Raw genomic sequence first — 15,777 nt, 5'->3', positions numbered from 1 at the left:
TGGCCGTGACCCTTCTGGGCATCTTGCGCTGATTTCGGTAGCATTTGTTTGGTAAACGACATTTCACTATATTCTGAGACATCGTTCGAGGACCAATTATGATGACCGAGGATTCTACTCTTGCTGTTGTTGGGCTGGGAGTAATTGCTCTAAGCCGAGTTCTTGGCAAGAAAAAGAAAAAGAGGACCTCCTGGTCCAAAAATTGGTTGCTCAACCATGAGCAATTTTCCCACATGTCCTTGCTGCGGGAGCTACAGGAAAATAATCCTGATGACTTCAGGAATTATTTGAGGATGTTTTAACATTCTTCTTGCCTTAGTGTCCCCCTATATTCAGAAGCAGGATACATGTATGCGGCTTGCAATTACTCCTGAGCAAAGGATAATTGCCAAAGTGAGATATCTTGCAACAGGGAGAAGCCTGCAGGATCTCAAGTTTACCACAGGTATCTCCCCCCAAGCTCTTGGAGTCATCATCCCTGAGACCTGCTCTGCTATCATTAAAGTCTTGCAGAAGGACTATATCAAGGTATGTTTCTTGTTTTTCAATTACATTCTATGTGTTTGTCATGTCATCATAATTTAGTTTATTTTGTATGTACATCAAATTACATATTTCATTATTTTGTAACTGCCCTCTGGCCTCATGCACATTGTTGTAATGCTCTTTTTTTTTCTAAGCATTTTTACAATTAGCCAGTAACCACCCCAGCATCCTTTCCTATGTGTCCATCAACGCATAGCCTGTTAACAGTATATTTTATCTGTATCATTTTCTGTCGTTCCCAGAATCCATTATCCCTTTTTATTGTGTATGTTTATTTTCTGCTGTAAAAAAGTTCAATGTGCACAAGGCCTTAATAATGTTTAAAAGCATAGTTCTACCCACCCACCCATGCTAAATATAAAAGTCAGCATATACAAATACTGTAGCTGCTGAATTACAATATTATGACATTAGGAGGCAAGTATTAAATGTATGTAGATGTTATACCCAAAAATGTGAAAAGATTCCTTTCATTTTGTTCTTATCTTAAAGTTGCATAAGCATGTGTGTGCCAGATGTGTGTGTAATAATGTGATGTGCACAAGCACTCATTGTTTTTTTCCTACGGTTTCCGACCAACCCAGAGCAGTGGCAGGAAGTTGCTGGCCAATTTCAGGAACAGTGGGATTTTCCAAATTGTGGGGGTGCTATAGATGGCAAGCACATCTGCATCGTCCCACCACCTAATTCTGGATCATATTATTTTAACTAACAGGGTTTTTTTAGCATTGTAATGCTTGCCATTGTAAATGCTAATTATGAGTTTCTTTTTTTAGACATTGGGAAGAATGGCGAAGTCATCGACCAAACAGAGTTTGCTCGGCGTCTTAAAAATGGCACTCTCAACTTGCCTTCCAGTGACCAAACAATTGAGGGTCTAAATTTTGTTTTTGTGGCAGATGACGCCTTTGCTCTTGGGGAACATCTTATGAAGCCATTCCCTCTGCGAAACCTCACCCCCGAGCAAAGGATTTTCAATTATAAGCTATCCCGTGCCAGAAGAGTGGTGGAGAATGTCTTTGGGATTATGTCCAATAGGTTTAGACTTTTTCTCACCTCAATCAATCTGGCATTGTATAAAATCAATAATGTTGTCCTCTGCTGCTGCATCCTGCATAATCTTTTGTGCAGAGAGATATGTGAGCTCTCTGCCAATTGAGAGTGACCCTGCGATGCCAGGGCCTAGTGTAGAGGCTGAAGGATGTGGGACTGTAGATCCAATGACACCCATGGAAGTAGCCCGTCCTGGCTTGGCCTCCAGAAGTTCCTGTGATGTGTGGCAAAAATATGTTGACTATTTTGTTGGTAGAGGGGCCATTTCTTGGCAGCAATTCCTGCCCGATACAGTATAATTTGTCAATATATTTTATTATTTGTGAAAGTAAAAAAGTTTGCATTTATTCAGGAGTGTGTATTAGAATTTTTTTGGTACATCCCAAAATCAACATGTTTTTTGTTCAGCATGTGTTATATATGTGTCACTTTTTGAGGGTTAATACATTGATCAGTGTGTTAATCTACTGTTTTCTCTCCCCTGCTGTTTAAATTATATTTTTTAACATGTGTGTTTGGTTTACCACTTGCTCCAATAGTGAAATTAGACCTTAACTGATCCACGAGGTCACTATATCTTATTTATTTTTAACCACCACATGTTTCAGTAAAGATAATCTAAATTATAGAAGATATGTGTGCATTTGGGTACATATGGCAAGTATCTTGATTCATATTTTTAGCATACAATTTAATATGCAAAATATGAATTTCGCCAAGCTCAGGGGCATTGCTAGATGGCCAAAAGACCAGGGAATTCAGCCCCCCAGGTAAATTAGATAAACCCTCTCACATTGTAAAGTAGGTCCCGCCCAAGGTCCACCCAATGTCTCCTTACATTGGTGGTCATTGGGCAGAAGTTCCCCATACATAGTTTGGGTTTTTTGATTAAACCATTAGTGTAATACCAACTTAGCTACACCTGTTATGTTGTGTTAATTTATGACATCCTTCTCACTGACCACCAATGTAAGAAGATGTCAGTCTTATGTGAAAATCGCTCAGTGTAGAGATATAAGTGTTATATATAGGTAATCTAAAGGGAAATGAACAAACAAAGCTGGATTCACTATATATTACACTGATCTCAGTACACTGATTGCTAGTACCTTTAACACTGACATATCGAATCTTATGAGTGCTAGTCGTTAAATATAACCTTGATATGTGTAGGCTGAGTGCCACTCAGTCTACAGATATCATTGTGCACTCAGTGTACTAGTGAATATCACTTGTTAGATGGGCACTGGGCAAGAAGGAAAACTCATTCTGCCAGGCTGGTAATTATACACACAAACTAAACTGCTTTAATTACCTTAAACTATGTGAACAGGACAGCAATCATACATTTTGAGCCACCTTACACAGCTTTAGACCGCCCCCCCCCCCCACAGGCCTGACCACTACCATTCCCCCAAATATGGCCACTGGCCAGAGGTGTATACCAAATTTGCACTATGTGTGGATTTTATATGCCATATTTGCTAACTAACCCCCCCCATCTCTTCCCCCCCCCCGCACCCTCTTTAACTGCGTTGGCCAGGAGTGTACACATGTTGCAGCTGCACTGCAGGAATTATCCACACTGTCACCTAGGTGTACCGCCTGACAAGTGTGACCTATTCAAGTGAATGGGGCCAGTCTTCAAGCCCCCTGCAACTGTGTGCAATGCATGCTCATGTGGGGTCCAAGAGGTTAAAGCAGGTAGTGATGAGGTGATAAACGCCTCCTCACAACCTCCTTTAACCCCTTGGTTGCTGTACTGCACAAGGTTGCAGAGTGCCTGCTCTTCACTTTAATTGGGCACACTTGGCAGATGCTACACCTGTTAAGTGTGACAGGGTGCATAATTCCTGCTGAGGCATGTGTACACCCTTGGCCACTGCAGTTAAAGGGGGTGTGTTTTCTGTTGTGAAGAGGCTATGTATTGGGGTGTGCTTTGAGAGAGGTGATGATCCCCTTCCCCAGACTAGCAAGAACTAGTCCTTTCTTCTCCCCAAACACCCCACAATCCATATCCTCTAGCTCCCCCCCTTCCCGATGCCACTGGGCAAGCTACAATTTTCATGAGTGCATAACATGTACAAAGAGCAAGTTTGAGAACTTAAATTAGGCAACTTTTTAAGATGACACATATTAGGCAAAGAAATATTAGAACATACATTGTTGAATAAAAACATTTTTTATTAAAACACATTCACAGGGTTAGGGTAAGGGTTAGGGTTAGGGTAAGGGTTAGGGTGTTGTAAAGTGCTTTAACACGAGACTCTCTTGGGTGAGAACATCTAGCTTCTTTATAATTTGTGGTAACTTTGTTCAATAGACATGTAACAAAATGTTACGAAAAACAGTTCTTCAACTCTCCTTATTTTGGACTAAACAAAAATAGTCATATGCAGAGGAGCCCTGTATAAAAATGTAAAAGACATTTGGACACCTCTTGCACCTCAACAATTAGTGGCCAAAAAATAGTAATAATTTTGTATCAAATTGGGAAAAAACAAAATTTATCCCAAATACAAAAATAAAACATAATAAAATCCAAGTAACCTTAAAATTTAGTAAGCAGGTCAACAAAGTCACGCATTTTACACTGTAAAGCTGTAGCAGCCTCCTTTATTTTTTCTAGTTCGGAGCAACACTGCAACACATCAACAGTCATCCTGGCAATTGTACAACTGTGAATAACATGACCTGTTAATAAGACAACAAAAAAGTAAGGCAATGACAAGCAAGTGGCTGAGGTCATAATTTATAATCATTCGTGGTCAAGTTCATCATAAACTAATTAATAGTTCTACAGTGAGAGGAGAGGAGGAGGTGCTGTCCATATCCCTACTAGTTGGAGTGGAACCCTGAGGGGATCGCCATCCGGAAGTGGAGGATTATCTGTTGAATAAAGCGCTACACCCTAGCGTTAAGGGTACGTGTTCACTCTCAGGGGGGGAGCACAGTGGTGAGGTGAAGGATATGGTGGTAGCAGAGTGATCAGCAAAGAAGTCTTGTGTTTTCACTACACAACGATTTTTCTACGCACCCAATCTTTCGTGTGACTTCACCCTGAGATTATCATGGACTTATGAACTTTATGGCTTTATAACTACTCACTGTTCTGATAGGCTGATTTTATTTTGCCATATACCCTCAACCTCGTCAGAGGCTGTCTTTAGCGCTGCTAGTGTTTATGTGGGCTGAGGCTCTTATACGCACCTTTTTTTTGTTATGATCTGAGTATAGCGGCTGCTTTATTGGTAATACAGGCAGATGAGAACATACATCTTGCGGAATTGCTAGATATATCCTGGGAGTATTGCATACACATAAGCGCTGAGTGGGTGGGATAAGGAATTATCTTTTCTTTCTTGCTCCTTTTGTGCATTGTGAATAACATGACCTGTTAATAAGACAACAAAAAAGTAAGGCAATGACAAGCAAGTGGCTGAGGTCATAATTTATAATCATTCGTGGTCAAGTTCATCATAAACTAATTAATAGTTTCTACCTACCCTTTGCATTGTTGTGTGTAACCTGCTTGTCCTTATGACACCTATACTACTATGAAAGTACACAGTGCAAACATTATGTTCTCTTTGCACTGGTGTCTGTGGCTCATAAACAATTCCACCTGTTGACACAAACAGCTCCTTACACCTCTTCCTCCCCCATGGTAATGCACTTTATACTATGTACATTAGCACTGTATGGTTTCACACCTTGCTAATGTAGCAAACAGGTAGTTCCTTTTAAGCATTAAATCAAAAACACAAAAATGGAAATACACAATAACCAACATTAGAATAATACTTACTTGGGCACAAAACAGGCTCCCCAACGCTTGGTTCTGTTTGTGTATTTTTTTGACACTCACTCCGAGTCATGGCAGGGGATCTTGGAGCAAATAATTCCAGATCTGAAGCGGGTGTAGGTGACAGATCCCATGGCTCAAATGAGGGAACTTCGGGGACATCTGGAATGTCCATTTTGTCTGAAATACAACAATAGAAAGTTTTTATTCTAGGCCATGTGTCCACAGACAGCAGCTATCTGGGTCATGAAGTATCCAATTTAGGGTGTGTCCCTATCCTTAATTGCTAATTGAGTGAGAGGACTGGGAAACAAGGATTTCGGGCACAAATGTTTTTTTAAAAACAAATTATTTTATTCAAAACATATTTAAAACCAAAGAAAAGGGCGGCATTACCCCATCCGGCGAGGACTGTGTGCAAGTTTGGAATAGCGCGGCACGGACGTTTAGACAACCATAAGGGACACGCTACATGCACTAGGCTCCCGTCCTCTCCAGTAAATATGGAGTGATTACCCTCACTACTACATGCTCATATAGGTGCCAAAATACGGTGCTTTCCACAAACGCACAACAGTCCTCTTCGTTAAAAAACTCCCCTACGGAATTGAGATTTATGCCTGACTATTACTGTACAGACAAACGAAATGATATGCTCCAGATGAAGCTTTTCTCCTAAGAAAGCGAAACATGTCGAGCAAAGGTCAAATATTATATGGTGGAAGTTAATTCACACTCTCAGTTGATCCCACGGACCGACACCTTGTCTATTTTGGTGTCCGCCGGTGGTTTTTGTCTGATCGTGAGTGAATAGTCCTGAGAATGATATGACTACTAATTGTTCTGTACTTTAAGATGTATGTAAACCATTGTTCTAAACTGTATGTATTAAGATACACCACAGTATAGACCATCTATGGGTCTGGTTTGGTCCTTAACACATAATTATATGCCTGTACTTTTCTTTGGTTTTAAATATGTTTTGAATAAAATAATTTGTTTTTAAAAAAACATTTGTGCCCGAAACAATAGAAAGTTAAAGACTCATCCCAAACTCACAGCTGTTTGTGGCTCCCATTTCTTAACATTATTTGGCTACCAACCTTGAAGTTGCTGTGGTGGTAAGATGATTTGGTCAACACTTGACTCCACCATGCTGCACTCTGGACTACATGGCACATTGCTTTCCTCCATAGTGTTCCCACTGGCTTTTGGTTGATCATTTTCTACATAAACATCATAAAAATGTGGCATGTCAGAAAATTTACAGGGGGCAAGTTAGCAATGACATGGTGCACTGCTTGACAGCTGTTTTCACATAAAATATTCTGACATGTACATGGTTACCTCCTAAAAAGTCGGGGCATTAATGATTTAGTGAGCAAAGGAGCCAATTACCTTTTTTTTTTTGGAATGTGTCATGTCATCAGGGACCATGTCTTCATTATTTTCATCCAATGTGGGTGGAGCAGGCATTGTAGATTCCCTTCTCCTCATCTTTTGTCTTTATTTTATTTTCATTTTTTATTTATTTTTTCCTATTTTAAGGTGAAAAATACAGTATGGAACAAATATGAGTTATTAAAAAAAATTATTAGCAATAATATGCATATATAGTTTATATTTGGATTCTTGTTTGTTAATTTAATATACAAATATCTAATAAATATAGAAATACAATACATACAAGACAAATTTACAAAATAAAAAAAGTTTTCATATAAATTAGTATATATACATTTCAAAATAACATATACCAAATAATCACAATACATATTGCTTAGACAGAAGTATTGCTTACTTCTTTTCAGGATCTGATGGATGTGACCTAGCTGCTCTTGTTCCCGATGTTTAAGATCTGAGCATCTTTTTCTGATTTGGTCCTTGGATCGATCCACACCATAAATATTCTTGAGAGATGAAATGACCTTCTCGAGAATTCTGTCTTTTCTGGAGTTGGGCCTTTCATAATTCTCCAGCTTGCCATCATAATAGTTTTTCTCCAGTATGGCCACCATCTCAACCATCTCACCCTTGCTCATAGGTGTGGCTTTGGTTTTTTTCTGAGCCCAACCACTGCGGCCATGACTGCAACTCCCCGATTCTGCCATCTTCTTCACGAATCTTCCGCCGACTCACGTGTCTGTGTGTCGCATGCAGCTTAATATTCGGCACGTCCACGCCCCTGTGTAAGCCCGCCACTGGAGGCGGAGTTGACGCAAGCGCAGTATTTAAAGGCCGCCAGATTGTTTGTGCGACGATTCGCCATCGGACCGATCTGTGACAGGAGGCCAATCACTCGGCAAACCACGAATCATCTCAGCAAACAAAGGTACAACTTTAGATTAGAGCATGGGTGTTTTGTGGCCTATACAGCTTATATTGGGCCCAGCTTATGGGAAAACACCTTTCACTATGTTTTGTGTTGTGTTGTGTCTTGCAGGCATCATGGTTGACAAATTCACATCACCATATTTTTTACCCCAGTTTATTGAGGAATACAGGCAGATGCCATGTTTGTGGAGGGTGAAGAGTAAGGACTACTCAAATAAGCAAATAAGAAATGCTGCTCTGCAAAAGTTGGCAGATTTGTGCAAAACATTCTGCCCCAATGCTGACATTAATTATGTCCGCAATAAAATATCCAATCTGCAAAGCACCTTTAAAAGGGAGCTCAATAAAATCCGAGATTCCAAAAGGTCAGGAGCAGCTGCAGATGACATTTATGTACCAAGGCTCTGGTACTTCGAGAGCCTGTGCTTCCTGACAGAACAGTCAGAACCCAGGCCATCCCTCTCTACTCTCCCTTCCACTTCGGCAGAGGGCCCATGTGCTGAAACACAGGAGGAAGATGTAGAGGAGCCAACCTTGACACAAGTATAGCATTTAACAATATATTGTCTGAAATAAATATAATGATGCTAAACATATATTATCAAGGCAATTATTTATCCTTAATGTAAAGTCTGTTATTTTGTGAAACTAATCAAACAAACGTGAAGTTTTATATACACTATAACATTATAATAATGTACTAATTTCCTACACAGGAAAGTGTCAATGTGGAGGAGCCGAGTGAAAGCCAGGCGTCAGAGCAGGCAATACCCACCCAACCTCCTGAAAAGAGAAGGAAGAAAACAAAAAAACTTGGAGGAGGCCACTGCTTCCTTCTTAAGCCAGGCCTCTATGGCCCTGCAAAGAAAGCCAGATGAGGCTGATTCATTTGGCTTTCTTACAGCAAACAAATTACGCATGATGACAGAGGACCAACGCCAAATGGCCGAGTTCCTCCTACTGCAGGTGCTGAATAAAGGTGTCTGAGGTGAAATCCACGGACACACACACCTGTCCGACTACCAGTCACCGCCTCCACCTCCACCACAGCCATCTTGGCAGTCAGTGGCAATATGTACCCGAACCCCACCTACCACCATGGTCACAAGATTATTCATATTCACATTTATAAATGAATGCAATTTATAATGTGTTTTTTATGTTCCAGATTATTATTTGTTTCTAATTTATTTGAGCACGGAATGCACTTTTGGTTACAGTTATATATTTTTAAATGAGAGGATCTCATATGCTTATTGTTGTATACATTTATTTTACAAGTAAATAAAATGGTTACTAAACTACTTACCTATCTTTTTTTTTTAACAAATCGAGCATCTTGGGAGTAGGCAGCAATATATGTATTATACATTTAAGAAAAAAATAATAAAGGTACACATAAATAGTCAGATATTTTCCATTAATAATCCTTTGATAATGGTGTGGAGTTAACGTTATAAATAAACACCATGCAACATGCATAATAGCCAAATCATTATCATCATAACAGAACACATGCCTCTTTAATTAAAAATTATACAATTATGAGCAGCAGCTTCCTTCTTCTCACATTAACCAAGATGAGCATGTGCACTGTATTTAAAACAATTTACCTGCCGCGAGACGAAAGTTCTTTCTTGATACAATGGCTATTTTTCGGGCACAAATTCTTCCGGGTAGTTATTTGCTTCCGATCATGCGTGTTCAGATTTTAGATTTTTGTCTGACGAATTCTGTACAGACTGCAGGAAAATCGAAAGTTGTGTTGTCGGACGACAAAAATTATAGAGCCTGCACATCAGGATTTTTTCGGAAGAAAAGTCTGAGTCGACTGTGGAAAGCACCATACTAACAATCCGAAAATCGACAGATCGGTCGTCGGACGAAATTTCCCTTCAGATTTTGTTATCGTGTGTACGGGCTTTTAAAGTGTAGCTGAAAAAACTGAAGGGGAAGAAATCCCAGACCTGACTGAAGGGAGACCTAAAATAAGACTTCAAGTGATCCTCCTGTATATATTGAAAGAGGATAATTTGGCATAGACCCAGAGAGATGGGTCTGATTAAGGCAGTACTGTTACAGTAGTGACCCAGTTCAAGAAAGAGATCTAAGCTGTTGCCAGAAATCAGGAGATTGCTGAGTGACCGAACCCCAACTCAACCTGACAGATGGAATATCTGGCATCTGTGAAAGGAAGATTTTTTTTTTTTTTAAGCAGCCGCCAGCAGGACATATGTGACACACTTCATTAATGGTAAGTTGTGTCTCTGGTGCTGTATAAAAATGTTTAACTAAATGAATATAACAAGATGTTTAACTAAACTTCAGCTTTAAACCTCTTTTTTAGTCTTTAGTCAAGCAACATTGCAGTGATTTATACATTTTTTTTTATGACATAGAAGTCTGAAAAAAACAGCTACTTCTTTACCTTACTTTCTCATCATACCACCCATAATAATCTTTGGATTGTATGTCAAGGTGTATGCATATATAAAACATGCATCTGTAATAGAGAGATGTTATATTTATAATCTAAAACATTTAAAATGTAATTCAAATTTAAAATATTAACCACTTGCCGACAGCCAGCAGGACATATACTACGGCAAGTCAGCTCTATTGCACGCAACGACGTACCTGTAAGTCTTTTTGCGCAATAACCAGTGGGCGGCGTGCGCTGATTGGAAACCCGCGATCGCTCCCCAGAGATTCAGAATGGCAGTCTGCCAATTTAAACAAGGCAGACCACTGTTCTGGCAGAGATGAACACAGGGATCCTGTGTTTCTGCTATGTAGGAACATGGATCTCTATGTTCAGCTAGTGAGTCCATCCCCCACACAGTTAGAAAGCATCCCCTAGGGACACATTTAAACCTTTGACTGCCCCTGGTGTTAACCCCTTCCCTGCCAGTGTCATTAGTACAGTAACAGTGCATATCTTTAGCACTGCACTGATTACTGTAATAATGTCACTGGTCCCCTTAAAAGTGTCAGTTATGTGTCTGATTTTTCCTTGGCAAGCAGGCAGCCCCGCTAAAAATCGCTGATCGCTGCCATTACTAGTAAAAAAATAAATAAGTAAATAAAAATGACATAAATCTTTTCCCTAGTTTGTAGACGCGATAACTTTTGTGCAAACCGATCAATATACATTTATTGGGATTTTTTTACCAAAAATATGTACCAGAATACATATTGGCCTCAAATGTTGAAAAAATTTTCTTTTTATTATTGGCTGTGTTTTATAGCAGAAAATGAAAAAAAAAATATATATATATTACTGGGGTTGTCTCTGCAACAAGTGGTTGAGGAGCCAACCCGGAGGGAGGCCATTTTGGATTTGGTATTCACAAATGGGGATTCGGTATATGATGTCATTGTAGGCGAAACCTTGGGATCTAGTGATCACCAGTCAGTGTGGTTTAATATAAGAACTGTGAAAGAGTCACACCACACAAAAACAAAAGTTTTAGATTTTAGAAAAACAGACTTTTCAAAAATGAAATTAGTCATAAATGAGTCCTTATCAGACTGGAACGGATTACATGGAGTCCAGGAGAAATGGGACTACTTAAAAGGTGCATTATTGAAGGCAACAGAAAATTGCATTAGACTTGTCAGTAAAAGCAAAAAAAGGAAGAGACCACTGTGGTACTCAGCAGAAGTGGCCCAAATTATTAAAAATAAAAAGCTAGCATTTTGTAATTATAAAAAAACCCAGAGCAATGAAGATAAGGAAATCTACAAGATTAGGCAGAAAGAGGCCAAGCAAGTTATAAGAACTTCTAAAGCGCAGGCAGAAGAAAAACTAGCTCAGTCTATGAAAAAGGGGGATAAGACATTCTTCAGATATATAAATGAAAAAAGGAAATTAAAACAAGGAATAACTAAATTAAAAACAAAGGACGGAAGGTATGTAGAAGAGAATAAAGGGCTAGCCGACTGCCTTAATGAATACTTCTGTTCAGTTTTTACAGAAGAAAAAGAAGGAGAAGGACCTCCACTTGAAAGGATGACTAATGAATCATTTGATGCATGTGTCTTTACAGAGGAAGACGTTCTAAGATTGCTGTCTAAAGTGAAGACAAATAAGTCACAGGGTCCTGATGAGATACACCCAAGATTATTAAAAGAGCTTAGTGGTGAGCTGGCAAAACCATTAACAGATCTATTTAACCAATCATTAGTAACAGGGGTCGTCCCGGAAGATTGGAAATTGGCAAATGTCGTGCCCATTCACAAGAAAGGTAGTAGGGAGGAATCGAGCAACTATAGACCAGTGAGTCTGACATCAATAGTAGGCAAATTAATGGAAACCCTATTGAAGGATAGGATTGTGGAACATCTTAAATCCCATGGATTGCAAGATGAAAAACAACATGGGTTTACTTCAGGGAGATCATGTCAAACAAATCTTATAGATTTTTTTGACTGGGTGACTAAAATAATAGACGGTGGAGGTGCAGTAGACATTGCATATCTAGATTTTAGTAAGGCTTTTGACACTGTCCCACATAGAAGACTTATCAATAAACTGCAGTCATTGAGCATGGACTCCCATATTGTTGAGTGGATTAGGCAGTGGCTGAGTGACAGACAACAGAGGGTTGTAGTCAATGGAGAACATTCAGAACAAGGTCATGTTACCAGTGGGGTACCTCAGGGATCTGTACTGGGACCAATTTTGTTTAATATCTTCATAAGTGATATTGCAAAAGGCCTCGATGGTAAGGTTTGTCTTTTTGCTGATGACACAAAGATATGTAACAGGGTTGATGTTCCTGGAGGGAAACGCCAAATGGAAAAGGATTTAGGAAAACTAGAAGAATGGTCAGAACTCTGGCAACTGAAATTTAATGTGGATAAGTGCAAGATAATGCACCTGGGGCGTAAAAACCCAAGGGCAGAATATAGAATATTTGACACAGTCCTGACCTCAGTATCTGAGGAAAGGGATTTAGGAGTAATTATTTCAGAAGACTTAAAGGTGGGAAGACAATGTAATAGAGCAGCACGAAATGCCAGCAGAATGCTTGGATGTATAGGGAGAGGTATAAGCAGTAGAAAGAGAGAAGTGCTTATGCCGCTGTACAGAACACTGGTGATACCTCACTTGGAGTATTGTGCGCAGTACTGGAGGCCATATCTCCAGAAGGATATAGATACTCTAGAGCGAGTTCAGAGAAGAGCTACTAAACTAGTATATGGATTGCAGGAAAAAACTTACCAGGAAAGGATAAAGGACCTTAACATGTATAGCTTGGAAGAAAGAAGAGACAGAGGGGATATGATAGAAACTTTTAAATACATAAAGGGAATCAACTCGGTAAAGGAGGAGAGCATATTTAAAAGAAGAAAAACTACCACAAGAGGACACAGTTTTAAATTAGAGGGGCAAAGGTTTAAAAGTAATATGAGGAAGTATTACTTTACTGAGAGAGTAGTGGATGCATGGAATAACCTTCCTGCAGAAGTGGTAGCTGCAAATACAGTGAAGGAGTTTAAGCATGCATGGGATAGGCATAAGGCTATGCTTCATATAAGATAGGGCCAGGGACTATTCATAGGATTCAGATATATTGGGCAGACTAGATGGGCCAAATGGTTCTTATCTGCCGACACATTCTATGTTTCTATATATATATATATATATATATATATATATATATAAATTGTTACTCTTTTTTTGTTTATCGCACAAAAAATAAAAACTACAGAGGTGATCAAATACCACCAAAAGAAAGCTCTATTTGTCTATCTATCTATAGTCTAACAATTTTATTTGGTTACAGCGTCGCATGACCACGCAATTGTCAGTTAAAGTAACGCAGTGCCGTATCGCAAAAAATGGCCTGGTTATTAAGGGGGTAAAACCTTATGGTCCAAAAGTGGTTAAAATTAGCTTTAAAATTACTAAACGCAGAAAACAAATGAATAATAAAACCACCTGACACACATTTTCTTGTCATAGGTGTAAAGTAAATGCTACCAGAGCACACTGAAGATTATGGTGTCATGCAAGTAAGGCAGTAGAGAAAAAGGTATTCTACTTATAGAGGAAGCCACAAAAGTCCTACAGAGAGAAACAGCACTTTCAGAGGGTCAGGCATAGTAAAAGATACAGTCCAAACTTGAGATTAACTCTACAGTAAAGAGTGTGGGAGTAGGTGGTATCCAGTGCTGGGGCAAGGTCACATGGTGCCCAGGGCGAAGATGGCAAACTGCGCCCCCCCCCCCCCCCAGTTCAGGCGCTTGATCGTTCTTACAGGCTTCTACTGGCTTGTTTGGGCGATCAGGGAGCCGGAGAAGGAATCCGCTGGTGGCGTAAGTTCCCCATAGAGAATACTGAGGACCAGATGGTCCCCGGCAGTCTCTATGGCTCTTGGAGGCCCGAGCGCAACATTATGTCATCATGTCTGGCCTGCTGGCAGTTGTAAATACTGCCGTGGTCTTGGATAGAAAGGCCGAGATTTTTCTTTTTTTTTTTTTTTAATCTCAGTCTTTCCTGCCTAGAGGAGAGATGTAGGGACTTATAAACCTCAGATCTCTTTGTAAAGAGGACCTGTCATGCCCTGTTCTTATTAAAGGGATGTTTAAAATTACTTGTATTTGGAATAAAAGTGATAAAAGAAAAATATATTTCAAAATGTAAAAATATAGAAATAAAATAAATAAAAAAAAAAAATGTTTTAAATCGTCCCGTCCCCGCATGCTTGCATGCAGAAGCTTACGTACATACGTTCATTGCGCCCACATATCGTAACAAATGTTAGAGGGACAGCAACAATTCTAGCCCAAGACTTCCTCTATAACTCTAAACTGGTAACCTGTAAAAATTTTTAAAGCATCGCCTATGGAGATTTTTAAGTACCGAAGTTTGGCGCCATTCCACGAGTGTGCGCAATTTTAAAGTGTGACATGTCAGGTATCTGTTTACTCGGTGTAACATTATCTTTCACATTATACAAAAAAATTAGACTAACTTTAGTGTTTTGTTTTGTTATTCATGAAACAGTTTAAAAAAAAAAAAAAAACACGTTTGAAAAATTGCTGCGCAAATACTGTGTGACAAAAAATAGTTGCAATGACCGCCATTTTATTCCCTAGGGTCTCTAATAAAATTATATATATAATGTTTGGGGGTTCTGAGTAATTTTCTAGCAAACAAAAATTTTGATTTTTACATGTAGGAGAGGAGTGCCAAAATAGGCCAGGTATAGAAGTGGCTAGCTGTCCCAGGAACGTCTTATGGAAAGTGGACCCACCGTCCAGGAAACATATATCACAGATGGTCCCCAAAACACAAAAGTCTTGCTCGCCGTAGTGTAAAAATATTTAAAAACTTTATTCAAGGTATACAATATTGCACTTACAGCAAGAAGAACATGTAATCGCATTAGGATCTCAAAACAAGCCATCTGGCTAATTGCAGCTACCCGTCCTTCCGGGATTCGAGAAGCGCGGTGACGTCAGCTGACAGAGTGATGTGCTGATGTCACCGCGCTTCTTGAAGTCCGTGCAATCTGGTGCAAGCACCTTATCTATGGTGGAGGTGACTGTCACAGGAACACTCAATTGAAGGTGCCAAATGGGCGGGTGTTACCAAAGAACCTTTATTAGCACATTGGTGTTTATCACTGGTGTTTGACTCAATTTTTAATATGCAGCATGAGAGGGTTAATGTATTGCATTAGTGAATAGTGGCAGTTAATTAACCCCTTTGTGCTGCATTAGTGGCACCAGTGTCAGTGTTACTGATGTATCAGTGACCAGCAGCAATTCATTAACCCCCTCATGCTACATATTACAAAAATTAAATATAACTGGTAAATAACCTCCTTCCCTCAGCCAGAAAGAAATATAGAGAGAGGGAGGAAGGAATGAATAAAGGAATGGAGAGAGAGAGAAAGAATTGGAGAGAGATGGAGGAAGGAAGGAAGTACTCACTGGGAAGCAGAAGAGAGAAGGGATGGGGTGAATGGATGGAATGGACCAGGCTCCATCTTTCCTCTTCTGGTTGTTGCTGGTGTTCAATCTTC

General features: G+C 39.5%; 1 pseudogene across 1 annotated transcript; it reads left to right on the top strand.

Moving 5' to 3' along the window:
- The first annotated feature begins 233 nt into the window (after positions 1 to 233).
- LOC309550153 (putative nuclease HARBI1) lies at positions 234 to 8,287 on the top strand (annotated as a pseudogene). Its single transcript has 3 exons — positions 234 to 528; positions 1,115 to 1,685; positions 7,848 to 8,287. The product of its transcript is annotated as a putative nuclease HARBI1 (transcript).
- Positions 8,288 to 15,777: the final 7,490 nt, after the last annotated feature.

Source organism: Pelophylax lessonae (assembly GCF_965119305.1).
Source record: "Pelophylax lessonae genome assembly, chromosome: 3".
Lineage (NCBI taxonomy): Eukaryota > Metazoa > Chordata > Amphibia > Anura > Ranidae > Pelophylax > Pelophylax lessonae.
This window is presented reverse-complemented; position numbering and strand designations above follow the sequence as displayed.